Genomic DNA, 15,804 nt, shown 5'->3' with positions numbered 1-15,804 from the left:
CAAGCAATTCTCCTGCCTCAGCCTCCTGAGTAGCTCGGATTACAGACACGCACCACCATGCCTGGCTAATTTTTGTATTTTTAGTAGAGACGGGGTTTCACCATGTTGGTCAGGCTGGTCTCGAACCCCTGACCTCGTGATCTGCCCACCTCGGCCTCCCAAAGTGCTGGGATTACATGTGTGAGCCAGCGCACCCGGTCAACCCTGTTTCTTAAAAAAATAAAAAATACACACACACACACACATATGAAGTATATGAAGTCTGTTTTTTAAAAAAAGTATATTCAAAGCCAAACATTTTAATTCAGTGATTTTTATGCTTTTATTTTTGCACAACAAATCTTTGTAGAATCCTAACATGTAAGGGAGCATGTTTTTGTCAACCAGTTTTATTGTTTTGAAGAAATACCTCATCTAAAACACTTCTGACACACTTTGGGGCAGCTTTAGGGTTTCCCAGCCCATATGAAATCCTGATAAGTTTCTCTGGTATTTTGGATTGTCCACACGACTACTCTCAGCTCTTCACATGCATGGGTGATTCAGAGCTGACTCTGGTCTTCCTCAAAGCACAGGGCATAGCTTTTATTTTCAGGTGTCGGCAGCTTCCATTCTTTGCATTCTAAGAGAAAGCTGCTATTTGTTTTCCATGCTTTCCTTCCCACTATCAAAAAGCAGCCAAGGCAAGGGGAGGTGGCTCATGCCTATAATCCCAGCATTTTGGGAGGCCACAGCAGGCGAATCACTTGAACCCAGGAGTTCAAAACCAGCCTGGGCAACATGGCGAAACTCCATCTCTCTACAAAAAAATACAAAAATCAGCCAGGCATGGTGGTGCATGTCTGTGACCCCAACTACCCCAGTTACTCAGGAAGCTGAGGTGGGAGGATCACCAGAGCTCAGGAGGTCTAGGCTGCAGTGAGCCGTGGTCACACCACTGCATTCCAGCCTGGGCAACAGAGCGAGACCCTGTCTCAAGAAAAAAAAAAAGCAGCCAAAAGATGTGGTATCTGCTATTGCATGATCCACACTCCGCTTTCTATGCTTTTGTTTTAGAACAGCGAGGAATTAGGACTGAGTAGATTTCAAGTAAGAGTTCTTTAGGAGCCCTTTATAGCAAGTGACAGAGCCCAGGGTTATATATTTTGGCTGGCCAAGAAACAAGTGAGACTCTCTCAGCTTTAAAAAGAACAGCTGAGATTCTACCAGAGATGATACGCAAAATCTGTGTGTTTGAGGAATGAGAGATAGTGATGTTCTGGAAGGTACACAGGCAGGGTCAGGGAGAGGCAGTATGAAGAATGGAAGAGGGCTAAGTCTCAGAAAATAATAATATTCATCAAAGCCTGGTTCCAGAAGAAGAGGTGTTTTAGTCAGCTTCTCCTGGGATAATATCATGTAACAAACAACTCCAAAACTTAGTAGCTTATGGCAACAAGTGAGTCTAGGTTGGCTGGGCTTGGCTCCAGTCTGCAGACTGAATGCATGTCGGCTTCTCATTTCTAGGACCAGGCTAAAGGAACAGACACCACTTCAGACGTGGTTCTCAAGGAGAGTTGGAGCTCAAGTGGGGGTGAGTGGAAACGTGATGCTTCTTAAAACCTCTGCTTAGGACTGGCACACTCCCACTTCTACACTTTAACATCCTACAATGTATAACAGAATGGGATGCTATCAAAAGTAAAGAAAAAATTACAGATGGATGAGAAAACAGAGCGGGAGAAGAAAATTAGTTTTACAATAAACCAAACTAAAATTTACAGTAAACCAAGCAGAATAAATAATGTTTGAAGCTTATGAATTGATGAATTTCTGATAGAAGCTCAAAAGGGTTTGCCATCACTACCTTTGAAGACTGCTTCAATACTGGGGGGCTAGGAGGTAGGGCTGGGAATGAACAGCCAAAGCCTGATGGTAAGACAGACCACTCTGGTGGAATGTGTACATTTGGAATCAGGAATTTGGGAATCCAGTCCCATACCTGACTTGTTCTAACTATGGGACCTTGACTAAATCACTCACCTTCTCTGGGCTGGAACAAGTGTCAGTTTTTACTGATGTTTCCACTGAATGCCAATTTTACATTAAAATAACGTGTTATGGACTAAGATTCTTAAATGTTCATTTAAAAGCGTATTTAAAAGAGTTGTATAGACTTGTAGGCAGCCCCCTGTTGGAGTCTGCGGTCTCCCTTTTGTGTTGTTAGTGGTATTTCAGGGGGACATTTGAGAAATATTGACTTGGACCGTCTTTTTTGCCCTCAGACAGGCCACTCATGGGGCAGAGGTTGGCAAACTGCAGTCAGTCCACAGAACCCACTGCCTGTTTCTGTATGACTTTTGAGTGAAGAAGTATTTGCCTTTTCTTTTTTATTTTTAATTGTGGTTAAAAAAATCAAATTTACCATCCTATTTTTAAGTGTATAATTAATTCTGTAGCGTTAAGTAGATTCATGTGGTTGTGAAGCTCACCTCCAGAATTTTTTCATCTTATGAAACTGAAACTCTATCCCCATTAAACACGAGCCCCCATCTTTCCCTTCCCCAGCCCTTGGCAACCATCATTCTACTTTTTGTTTCTATGAATTTGACTAGATACTTTGCATAAATGGAATTGTACAATATTTATCTTTTTGTGACTGGCTTATTTCACTTAGCATAATGTCCTCAGTGATCATCCGTATTGATCATGCGACAGGATTTCCTTTCTTTTTATTTTATTATTATTATTATTATTATTATTATTGAGACAGGGTCTTGCTCTGTCACCCAGGCAGTACTGCTCACTGCAGCCTCGACCTCCCAGGCTCAAGTGATCGTCCCTCCTCCACCTCCGAAGTAAATGGGACTACAGGTGCCCACCACCACACCTGGCTAATTTTTTATTTTTTGTAGAGATGGCATCTTGCTATGTTGCCCAGGCTGGTCTTGAACTCCTAGACACAAGCAATCCTCCCACCTCATCCTCCCTAAGTGCTGGGATTACAGGCATGAGCCACTGCACCTTGCCTTCCTTCCTTTTTAGAACTAGATACTATCCCATTGTGCATACCACATTTTATTTATCCATTCATTTGTTTTGGACATTTGGGTAGCTTCTACCTCTTGGCCATTGTGAGTAATAAGAATCTACATTTTTAAATGTTTGAAAACAAGCCAAAAGAAGGATAATATTTTGTAACATGTGAAAATTATGTGAAATCCAAATTTAGTGTCCCTAAGTAAAGTTTTATTGGAACACAGCCACATTCATTTATTTACATATTGTCTAACACTGTTTTTGCACTATAACAGCATGCTTGAGTAGTTGTGACAGAGACCATATGGCCCATAAAGCTGAAGATATTTACTTTCTGGCTCTCTATAGAAAAAGTTTGTCAACTGCTGGTGTAGGCAAAAGAGATTCTGTGCTGTTTTTTGGTTTGGATTTTTAACTGCATTTTCTTTCTCATTCCAGACAAGGCCCTTGCTTGCCACATCATGTAAAAATCTTATGTGTCTTTAATGCACTTCACGTCCAGGAACCTCAGCTTCAAAGAAAACCAAACGCTCATGCTTCATTTAATTCCCCTTATTCGGTCTTCCGAAGAGGTGGAGAATAGCTGGTGCTCACTGTCCCAGACACTGAGATGGCATTTCAAGATTTTCTCTGCAATCTGGTCTCTGAACAGACTTGAGCCTTTGTCTGCTGGTTCCCAACCCTGGTTACACATCAGAACCATGTGCTCCAGGACCTCACCTCTTGGAGTCTGAGGTTGAGCCCAGGAAACTCTATGTCTCCATATTTCCATCCAGACACCCTCTCTCTTCATGAAACCCTTGTAAATGTCTTACTCATTCTTTAGACATGGCTTAAACCTCAGCTCCTCCAAGAAGTCTTCCAAGATTCACCAGATGAAATGTATGGCCCATTTCTCCTACATCCCCCACAGAACCGTGTTTGAACTTTACAGCTTAGACTTATTTCTATGACTCACTCCACTATGCATTCCCGTCTCTATATCCCTAACACCTGCCAAGAAAGTGCTAAAAATTTTTGTGGAATCAATCAGTCCATAATAGAAGAAATGATGTAAAATACAGTTTTGTAAATGATGTTATACCATACTAATTGAGATATGTGAACAATCATGAAGAAGAAGAATTAATGACATTTGGGGGGAATTAAAACTGATTCCAAGCTTCAGAGTTTTAAATTTAAAAAATGATTGAAATTCATTAACACCCTGTACCTTCACACCCACCCTGAATCCACATCGTACCTGTAGAAAGGAAGGGAGGGTAAATATGTAGTGGTAAAGTGTCACAACTCCTAAAACGGTGAGACATTGCCATAGTTTTCAGGATGAATACAAATGAGAATGTGTACCGACCAGCTGCCGGTCAAAATCACTTCGTACATGCTATAAATCTGACATGCTCAGAAAGGTACAAATGGTCTTTGGCCCTTTCCCTTTCAGTGATGCCCAGAGTTCCTGTGCAAACAACTGTTTTGGATTTTAAATGTGTAGATCAAGAAAATCAAGTATTTTATCTTTTGTTTTGATCCTAGAAGGTGTTGGACAAGGCTTTGTAGGAAACTGCAGTCTTTTTTTTTTAAAATCGGGCAGCATCAGACAGTTACAGGAAGCTCAGGAAATACTGTGAAGGGCAGGATGTCACGCTGTGCATTGATGGCAAAGATGGGGAAGAGGTGGTCGGGCCTTTCAAGACCAACTCCTTAAGGGTGGAAAAAGCTAAGTCATTGGAGATTCATGATCACATTTTTAAAAAATCCCTAAAAATAATTTGAGAGCAGCAAAGGGAAGACCAGGACCATGACACTAAGTGCAAGGATGATTGTAGAGTAGGGTCTTCAGAACAAGTAGAAGCTCCAAGGCACAAGCGTAAAATTCCTTCTCCTCAAGAATCTATTTGCATGGGTTGATAGGCTTTGTCTGGGAAGGCTGGAGCCAAAGGGGAATTGCGGTAAAAAATCAAGAAAAAGAAGCTGTTTCCTGTGAAACTTCAGGAAATTCTGAACACAAGCATGTCTTCCCTTTGGGGGCCAGCACAGAGATGAAGAGGGCATTTTCTCCACATTGGCATGGAACCTGATGGTCCCTGCAGGCATGAGGGGGGCCCCCAAATGAGGAAGCCAGAAAGCACAGAATATGAACAAACATGTTCTGGAAATGTAGGATTCCCCAGCCCCCTGACCCCTTATTCCCTCCTTTCTCTGTCTGGAGGCATTTCCAGTAGGAACAGCAGAGGTACGTTCTCTAACTGGCAAGTTTAGGAGAAGAAACTGGCATGCTTGGCTCAGCTTCCTCCTCTCTCCTCTTTCGGAGCCAGCTTGTCTCAGGAACACATGGTCTCAGTTCTCCCTGCTAGGGGGATGCCTGCAGTCTTTTGGCTTAGCCTAGGTAGGCAAACTCGGTCTTGGGGGCAAAATGACAAACAAACCCATTGTGCCTGCAGTTGGAAGGGTATCCTCCAATTTAGCTTTTGTCTCATAAGACTATCATTTTGATCTCCATCAGTCTGGCTCCTGGGTCTATCTCTCAATTGATTCTGAAATTGGACAGGGAAAAGGGAAGCCATTTATTGGGCTCCTAAACCCCCAGCCAGGTCGTGTGAGACCCCACCCTTGGCACTCTGAGAAACAACTGGAGAAGAGTGTTGATGGTAAGGAGTGGGTATTGAATTTCCATACGAGCAGGGAGAGATTGAACAATGTCCTGACTGGGGCATCTGTGGTCTTAGGGCCTCATGTGTACCCACAGGCCGATTTAGCTACCAATGTAACCCAAGATGGGAGAGAAGAGAAACGCCATTCTGCAGGCTGTTTTTGGGAGCCATACATGGTGGTTTGGAGGTAAAATCTGTCATGCTATTGAATTCGCTTTAAATTGAGTGACTTCTGTAGGCCACTGTGAGGGTACTGAGGTTAGAAGCAGGTACTGGGGTGAAAGGAAAAGAAGCATCCTCTCCCTGGAAGCATCTCTTCCTGGAAGCATCATGACACTGGATACTCTTAGGAGGGTGAGACTTGGTAATCCACTCATACCCCTTTCTCTCCACAGCAATACACATTTCTTGAATAAATGCCATGGATACTTAAGGAGAAAAAATAATAATTATTAGAAAATACATATAATGCCACACAGTCTAAAAAAGTGCCATTAAATAGATTAAGCCATTGATCCCTGATGTTATTAATCCCGTTTTATGTTTGATACAAATGACGAGCAGAGATGTTAAGAGATTTATGGGCTCAAGATCACACGGTTAACAAGTGATGGAGTTGGAACTAAAATGCAGGTTTTCTGATCTAAATCCAAATCCTTTCTGCTATTCTTTGCTGTATGACAATAGAGGACCACAAGAAAATAAAGAGAAGAACTCAGAAAGCAGAGTCAGGGAAACTGGATCGGACTCCTGGTTCTACCATGAACTTGAATCACCTGAGATTCAGCCTCTTTGCCTATAAAACTGTGTGCTGAGGGCTTGGACTAGAGTGTGTCTAAGACTCTGACATGCTGAGAAGGTCCTGGGTGGTTCTCTGCTTTAGGTTGCTGTCTTAGTCTGTTGGGGCTGCTATCACAAAATACCATAAACTGGGTGGCTTAATTCAACACCAGACATTTGTTTCTTATGGCTCTGGAGTCTAGGAAGTCCAAGATCAAGGTGCTGACAGACTTGGTGTCTGGTGGGGGCCCAATTTCTGGTTCATAGATGGCATCTTCCTGCTGTGTCCTCACACGGCAGAAGGAGTGAGGGGTCTAGGCCCCTTTCCTAAGGTACTAACCCCATTCATGAGGGCTTTATTCTCATAATCTAATCACCCCTGAAAACCTCTCTCCCAATACCATCACCTTGGGGGTTAGAATTTCAACATATGAATTTTTGGGGAACACAAACATTCAGATGCTAGTGTGTCCAGAGTTGGTTCCTGCCAGTGGGTTCGTGGTCTCGCTGACTTCAAGAATGAAGCTGCGGACCTTCGCAGTGAATGTTATAGCTCTTAAAGGTGGCATGGACCCAAAGAGTGAGCAGCAGGAAGATTTATTATAAAGAGCAAAAGAACGAAGCTTCCACAGTGTGGGAGGGGACCCTAGCGGGTTGCCGCTGCTGGCTGAGGTGGCTAGCTTTTATTCCCTTATTTGTCCCCTCCCACATTCAGTTTTTGTCCTATCAGAGTGCCAGAGTGCCCTTTTTTCAATCCTGCCTGCAACTGACTACCTTTAAGATCCTGCTGATTGGTGTGTTTTACAGAGCGCTGATTGGTGCATTTTACAGAGTGCTGACTGGTGCATTTTACAATCCTCTTGCTAGCTACAGAGTGCTGATTGGTGCATTTTTACAGAGCACTGATTGGTGCATTTTACAATCCTGCTGTAAGACAGAAAAGTTCTCCAAGTCCCCACTGGACCCAGGAAGTCCAGCTGGCTTCACCTCTCAATAGTAGTCACCTCCTGTCACAGTTATTCATAGCAGTTCTGCTTAGGAAGCACATGGTCACAGAATAGGCTTTGCAGAAGGCTGGGGCATTTTAATCAGCCACCTAGAGCAGTGGATTGAAAAGGTTATCTGCAACTCACAGTAGGAAATGAAGTTTACATCTAAACCCAATGCACACATATGTGGAACTGGAACAAGTTTCACAAAATAATAGTTTGGTTTTTTTGTTTTGTTTTGTTTTTTTACTTTTTTGTGTTGTTTTTTTGAGACAGGGTCTCACTGTCACAGTGCAGAGTGAGTGTAGTGGCTCGATCTCGGCTCACTACAGCCTCGAACTCCTAGGCTCAAGCAATGCTCCTGCTTCAGCCTCCCAAGTAGCTGGGACTACACGCATGTGCCATCATGCTCAGCTAATATATTTTTTTAAAATAGAGACGAGGTCTCGCTATGTTGCCCAGGCTGGCCGTGAACTCCTGGGCTCAGGCAATCCTTGCGCCTTGGCCTCCCAGAGTGCTGGGATTACAGGTGCACTAAGCCACTGCAATCAGCCATTTCCTTTTTTTTTTTTTTTGAAACATATACTATGTGTTTTATTAAAACAAACAAACAGAAAACAACTAATATTAAGAAAACAAGTCCGGGCGCGGTGGCTGACGCCTGTAATTCCAGCACTTTGGGAGGCTGAGGTGGGTGGATCACTTGAGGTCAGGAGTTTGAGATCAGCCTAGCCAACATGGTGAAAACCCCGTCTCCACAAAAATTAGCTGGGCATGCTGGCGCGCATCTGTAATCCCAGCTACTCTGGAGGCTGAGACACAAGAATCACTTGAACCGTGGTTGCAGGGAGCCAAGATCGCACCACTGCACTCCAGCCTGGGCGACAGAGTGAGACTCCATCTCAAATAAACAAAACAAAACAGTTTTAAAACTTTGTTTTTAAAAGAAAACATTTACAATTTGAGTACTTTCTATTCTATTTCATTTGTTTAGAAAATGTTGGTTGCAACACACCAATTTGATTTCATAACCCACAAATGGTTTAAGAGCCACAATTTGACACGCTAGAAATTGAAGAGTGGTGGTGGGAGAAGTCTTGGGAAGACGGGGGATCCCAGAAGCCAGATGAGGCTGAATGGGAAAAAAGGAAGAGGAGGTGACTGCTGTGTGTGATTCAGTGTCCTTCCTAATGTGCCCAACACTTTCACATCATCTACCATCTCACCAGGAAGGTTCTCACTTCTGTCTTCTGTAGCTAAGAATGTTCAAAAGATACTTTATTTATCACTGTCTTGATTTATCAGCCACTCAGGCAATAAGTTCCTTGAGCAGCACTCCCTGTGTCCATAGCTGGCTGCTACACATAACAGGGTGGGCTGTGATCTTTTTATTTTTTCTTTGTAATTAACAGCCAGATTCAAGAGGGTGTGATCTTTCGAAGGGGTCATGCAACAAGGTCGGGGTGTCACCAAGGGAAGCCTGATTTGACTGATGGCCCATGGATAGCATCACCTTGGTGACAGCCTGAGCCCTAGCTTACTGGTTCAGAAAGTTGAATGGACCAGTACCTCTGAGCATGGTCACTTGGCCTTGGGCCTTACCACACAAGGCCTCTTATTTATCTCTGAAGCCATCTCCAAATGGTCTTGTTCATGTAGTTACAGAGATTGCCTGGCAAGATTGAAAGTAGAAGGCAAGCTGGGTTTGGTGGTTCATGCCTGTAATCCCAGCATTTTGGGATGCTGAGGCTTGCTTAAGCCTAGATGAGGACCAGCCTGGGCAGCATAGCAAGACTCGTCTCTACAAAAAACAAAAAACTAACCAGGCATGGTGGTGCATGCCTGTAGTCTCAGCTACTCGGGAGCCTGAGGGAGTATCTATCTGGGAGGATCGCTTCAGCTTGGGGTGTGAAGGCTGCAGTGAGCTGTGATCATGCCACAAAAAAAATAAAATAAAATAAATAAATTTAAGCAAGACTATTAATAGAAGGCTTTCATCACACATCTTTAAACTTACATACCATCCTCCAATCACACTGCTTGAAATTCACTAATATTTTTGTAGGTCCTGTAATTATATTGTCACTAGCACAATAATATCACATTGCATTTTGCATGTTAAATGCATCCATTGGTTCAAGATAAACACTGAAAATACATCACAAATTTTAAAACCATCTTTTAGCACTTGTTCAATTTTTGATATACACCAAACACGGCAGAGACCTGAGCCTTTCTCAACTTTGAGAAGGCCCACCCAAGGAAGACCAGATTCTTGGTGACACAGTTTTCTTTCTTTCTTTTTTATTTTTTTGAGACGGAGTCTCGCTCTGTCACCAGGCTGGAGTGCAGTGGCTCAACCTCAGCTCCCTGCAACCTCCAACTCCCTGGTTCAAGCGATTCTCCTGCCTCAGCCTCCTGAATAGCTGGGATTACAGGCACGCTTCACCACTAATTTTTGTATTTTTAGTAGAGACGGGGTTTCACCATGTTGGCCAGGATGGTCTTGATCTCCTGACCTCATGATCCATCAGCCTTGGCCTCCCAAAGTGCTGAGATTACAGGTGTGAGCCACCGCGCCCGGCCAGTGACACAATTTTCTTAGAACATCTGCAAGTGAATTCACTCCGGAGTGAAAGGAAAACGTTTCTTTCTCAAAGTGACTGAAATGCCTGCAGCTCCTGTCCTGTTCAGAGGATCCTCTAAGGTAACCAGGAACCCAACCTAACCTTGGAGAATTTGTTCCTTCATGATTGACATGGTTTGTCTGTGTCCCCACCCAAATCTCATCTTGAATTGTAGTTCCCATAATTCCCACATGTTGTGGGAGGAACCAGGTGGGAGATAATTGAATCATGGAAGCGATTTTCCCCACGCTGTTCTCGTGGTAATGTATAAGTCTCATGAGATCTGACGGTCTTATAAGGGGAAACCCCTTTCACTTGGCTCTCATTTTCTCTTGCCTGCTGCCATGTAAGATGTGCCTTTCGCCTTCTGCCATGATTCTGAGGCCTCCTCAGCCACGTGGAACTGTGAGTCCATTAAATCTCTTTTTCTTTATCAATTACCCAGTCTCAGGTATGTCTTTATCAGCAGCATGAAAATGGACTAATACAATGATCAACAATGAAAGCACCTTGAGGTGAGCATCTTAAGGGCTGTTTCTTTCAGACTATAATGAGGCTTAATGAACCAACTGGTCCTGCCCCATCAGAGAGGGTCCTCTCTGAAAAGCAGAAAGCTCCCACCCCCCATTTTTCATTCTGTCGGACAATTAAGCCGAAGATGGCCTTTCTCTTTGTCCTTCTTTCCTGACCATGCCTATTCTATCCAAATGTTCTTTCTTCAGAAATTAAACTCCAGTGAAGTAGCTATTCCAGGAGACCTAAAAGGCATCTGTTTTTTCCCATCACATGCAGACTCAATTTGTTTAATTTCATTTTCAGAGAGAAAACTTGCTTCGAAGCCCCCAGGTTGAACCTCCCTGTAGGCTCCACATACAACCAACATGACGTGGTACAAAATAGACACCATGCCTGACTTTGAGTTTACCAAACTAACATGGAAACAAGAAATCTGCCTTAAACATATAATTTGGAGCAGAGTGGTATGATGAAGAGAAGCACAGATTCACTATCTTAGGCTCTTGTTCAAACCCTGCCATGTGATTTTGGGAAAAACACTTCACCCACTCTCTTGAAAATAGTAGGCCCGAGGCAAGGGGTGGTTCAGAAAATCTCTCATGACTGAAACCCATTCACTTATTCATTCATGCATTCATCACATATTGCCTTAGCACCTACTACGTGTAAGGGACTGTGCCACAGGCAAGATTAGTAGACATGAATCTTGCCTTCAAGGAACTGCCAATCTATAGCTTTCAGATATAAAATGTCATGATTCAAAATATGATGATAGGCTGGGCACGGTGGCTCACACCTGTAATGCCAGCACTTTGGGAGGCTGAGGCATGTGGATTGCTTGAGGCCAGGAGCTCAAGACCAGCCTGGTCAACATGGTAAAACCCTATCTCTACTAAAAGTACAAAAATTAGTCAGGTCTGGTGGCACATGCTTGTAATCCCAGCTTCTTGGGAGACTGAGGCAGGAGAATTGCTTGAACCTGGGAAGCAGAGGTTGCAGTGACCCAAGATTGTGCCGCTGCACTCCAGCCTGGGTAACAGAGCGAGATTCCATCTAAAAAAAAAAAATGATGATAAACAGAAAATGTATTAGCACAGGGGTGGGATGATCATCTTAGGGAGGCTGTGAGCTACATGGGGAAGGGTCAGATGGTCTTAGGTTCAGACTCGGCTCTTTGGTCTTGGGCAAGTTCCTTGATCCCTTCCAGTTTCCACTTCCTTGTTCATAAAACAACGGGCATAAAAGATCCACTTTGGAGTGTTGAGAGGAGTAGAGCTGAATCATACAAAATACCCCACATGTAGTTGGTATTCAATAAACCACCTTCTCAATTTCACTCTCAACCCTCAACATCCATTTTCTATCCAAGCAGCTGATTGATATTTTCAAGAATGTAAAGCTGTCATATCACTTAGAACCCTCCATGCGCCCATTCAAATACATAGTAGGGAGGGCACATGCCTCCCCTGTTGAAGATAAGTTTGTTCTTGTCCAGGGCCTTTGAGCTCTTCCTTTCTTTTTTTTCCTTTTCTTTTTTCTTTTTTTTTTTTTTTTTGAGACGGAGTCTCGCTCTGTCACCCAGGCTGTAGTGCAATGGCACCATCTCGGCTCACTGCAACCTCCGCCTCCTGGGTTCATGCCATTCTCCTGCCTCAGCCTTCCAAGTATCTGGGATTACAGGTGCCCGCCACCACGCCCAACTAATTTTTGTATTTTTAATAGAGACGTGGTTTCACTAGGTTGGCCAGGCTGGTCTCAAACTCCTGACCTCAGGTAATCCACCCGCCTCAGCCTCACAAAGTGCTGAGATTACAGGCGTGAGCTGCCGCGACCGGCCAATTCTTCCTTTCTTGAAAAGTGATTGGTTCCTCACCAGTAGGGGCTCGGCTCAAATGTCACTTCTCCAGAGGCCTTTCCTCATCATACATTCCTCAGCCCAGTCATCTCTATCCCATCCTCCTGTTTACTTATTATAACAGCAACCTCTGGTTATCTTGTTTCCTTGTGTGTTGTCTGCCCCACCTTCCTCAAGAAGCTATATTCTCCACAGGTTCATTCCTTGTCTCTCCTCTTCTGCCAAAAGCTAAGGTAGAGCCTGGCAAATAATAGGGGCTTGATAATTTTTTTTTCTTTTTTTTTTTTTGAGATGGAGTCTCGCTTTGTCACCCAGGCTGGAGTGCAGTGGCACAATCTCATCTCACTGCAGCCTCTGCCTCCTGGGTTCCAGTGATTCCCCTGTCTCAGCCTCCTGAGTAGCTGGGATTACAGGCCCGCGCCACTATGCCCCACTAACTTTTCATATTTTTAGTAGAGATGGGGTTTCACCATGTTGGCCAGGCTGGTCTCGAACTCTTGACCTCAGGTGATCCACCCGCCTCGGCCTCAAAGTGCTAGGATTACAGGCATGAGCCATCATGTCCGGCCGATAAATATTTTTTGAATGTATATTGTTGTTATTATTCCTACTATCATTTGGTGGTTGGAATTTATCTAAGGAAAGATTCCTCAGGTTATATCTGTACTTTGAACCAGAAGAGGAAACTAGTTGCATGCCTGAAATACAAAGCTGGGAAGGACTAGTAGGAGGAAGGACGGTGTGGGCCCTGGAGGGAGTTTTGTTTTTGTTTTTGTTTTTGTTTTTCCTTTTGAGACAGGGTCTCACTCTGTTGCCCAGGCTGGAGTGCAGTGGCACAAACATGGCTCACTGCAGCCTTGACCTCCCAGGCTCAAGCGAGCCTCTCACCTCAGCCTCCCAAGCAGCTGTGCCACCATTTTTGGCTAATTTTTTTATTTTATTTTTTATAGAGAGGAGGTTTTACTATGTTGCCCAGGTTGGTCTCAAACTTTGGACTCAAGCTATCCTCCTGCCTCAGACTCCCGAAGTGCTGAGATAACAGGTGTAAGCCCCGTGACTGGCCTGATGGAGTCTTTTAATGCAATAGAAAGAACTCCAGGCCAGGTGCAGTGGCTCACGCCTGTAATTCCAACACTTTGGTAGGCCGAGGTGGGCAGATCACCTGAGGCCAGGAGTTCAAGACCAGCCTGGCCAACATGCTGAGACCCTGTCTCTACTAAAAATGCGAAAATTAGCTGGGAACGGCAGCATGTGCCTGTAGTCCCAGCTACTTGGGAGGCTGAGGCAGTGGAATCACTTGAACCCGGGAGGTGGAGGTTGCAGTGAGCTGAGATCATGCCACTGCACTCCAGCCTAGGTGTGCAGTGCGATACTCCATCTAAAAAAAAAAAAGAAAAGAAAAAAAAGAGCTCCAAATTTGGAGCTAATAGGTCTGAATTCTGGGCCTAATTTTACCACAAGCTACCTCTGTTCTTTAACTTCTCAGAACTTAGTTTTTTCATACATATTTTTAAAAAAATGATTGGACTAACTTGGCCTTAAAAGTTCCCTCAGCTCTGAAATTCTGTGCCTTAAGAATGAGCTGCCTCTGAGGAAGCCCAGAAGTGTGTGTGTGAGATGCCACAGGAAAGCTTAGAAGGGAGCAGTGGGTTTGCTCCTCTCTGAGCAAAACTACTACTCAGATCCTTGACACCCATTCACTCCAAGCCAGACCTTCCCCTCACCACACCCTTCCTCATGCTCACCACAGCTGCTCAGAGATATTGACTAAATGAACAAATGAACGTCCCCTGGAACCAGCAGAGAGTAGAAACTGAAAACTCAATGACTCAGTAGGAAGGACCACTGAGTCACGCAAGCCACTTCTTGTTTTCTCAGTGTACTCCAAGCCAAGTCCTGACAGGGTGGGAAGGCAGCAGAGCTCTAGCTCTAGTAAGTCCACACATAACAGCACTGCAAGGAGAAGGCCTTCAAAGTCAAAGCTGGAGGTAGGAGGGGAGGAAATGAAACAGTCACTTAACCTTTGTTCCAGTTATCTGCAGCAAACCCTACTATCCAACTAAAAGATCATATAGCCTGATACCTTAAGAGTAATAAAATCAGTTTCTAGAGTGCCAGATATAAAAGGCGCTGTATCAGTTACCTATTCCTATGTAACAAATCACCACTTAATGGGTTAAAGCAGAAACCATATTATTTGCTCACACCTCTGTGGGTCTGTGATTTGGTTGAGTTCAGCTAAGCGGTTCTTATGCTGGTCTTACAGGAATCACACATGTGACTATGGTCATCTGGCAACTCAGTTGGGGTTGGATGATCTGAGATGGCCTCACTCACATGTCTGGTGGTTGGTGCTGGCTGTTGGCTGAGCCTCTCTTTCCACATTATCCTTCTTCCTCAAGGAAGCTAGTTTAGGCTTGTTCACATGGGTACAGCATCATTGCAGGAATGACTGTGGAAGCTGCAAGATCTCTTAATGCTCAGACTCAAACATAATGTTACTTCTACTACAATCTGTAGGTCAAAGCAAGTTACAGGGCTAGCCCAGATTCAAGGAGACAGGAAATAGATTCTACTTCTTAATAGGAAAAAAAGCAAAAGTATGCCGCAAAGGGAGCAAACATGCAGGGATGGGAGAAGTTGTGGCCCTCTTTATAGTCAACCTACTGCCAAGACCTTGATGCTCATGCAGTCCTCTCATTCTTTTTTTTTTTTTTTTTTGAGACAAGGTCTTACTCTGTCTCCTAGGCCAGTGTGCAGTGGCATGAACACAGCTCACTGCAGCCTTGACCTTCTAGGCTCAAGCAATCCCCCCATCTCATGTGCCCACAAGTATCTGGGACTACAGGTGCACACCACCATGCCTGGCTAATTTTTGTATTTTTTGTAGAGACAGGGTTTTGCCATGTTGGCCAGGCTGTTCTTGAACTCCCAGGCTCAAATAATTTATCGGCCTTGGCCTCCTAAAGTGCTAGGATTACAGGTGTGAGCCACCACGCCTGTCCAGGCCTATCATTCTTGAAATGAGGAGACTGATAACACAAATAATTTAAGTGCCTTGGTCAAGTTCATAGAGTTCGTGGCACATCCAGAATGGGAACCTATGCCTCCTGCTTGTCAGTCCAATGTTTTCACACCTTCAAGGACCTTTTCTACCTGCAGCCTCTTTCTTCTTTACCCAAACCTAGTGACAGAGCCAGTCTTTTGAGCCACTCCACTTGTCAGAGCCATTCTTTAGACTGATATGGCTTTAGGAACAGAATACCAAAGCCCTATTTCCAAGGCTGGCCACAGCTACCTTAGTTCTATGAATCTCCCTAACAGGAAAGGAGATTCCATTTCATCTTCTGGTCCCTTGGGAGTCTATT

The sequence above is a fragment of the Gorilla gorilla genome, chromosome 10 (assembly GCF_029281585.2).
Source record: "Gorilla gorilla gorilla isolate KB3781 chromosome 10, NHGRI_mGorGor1-v2.1_pri, whole genome shotgun sequence".
NCBI lineage: Eukaryota > Metazoa > Chordata > Mammalia > Primates > Hominidae > Gorilla > Gorilla gorilla.
The sequence above is the reverse complement of the archived record's forward strand: the minus strand, read 5'-3'. Positions refer to the sequence as shown.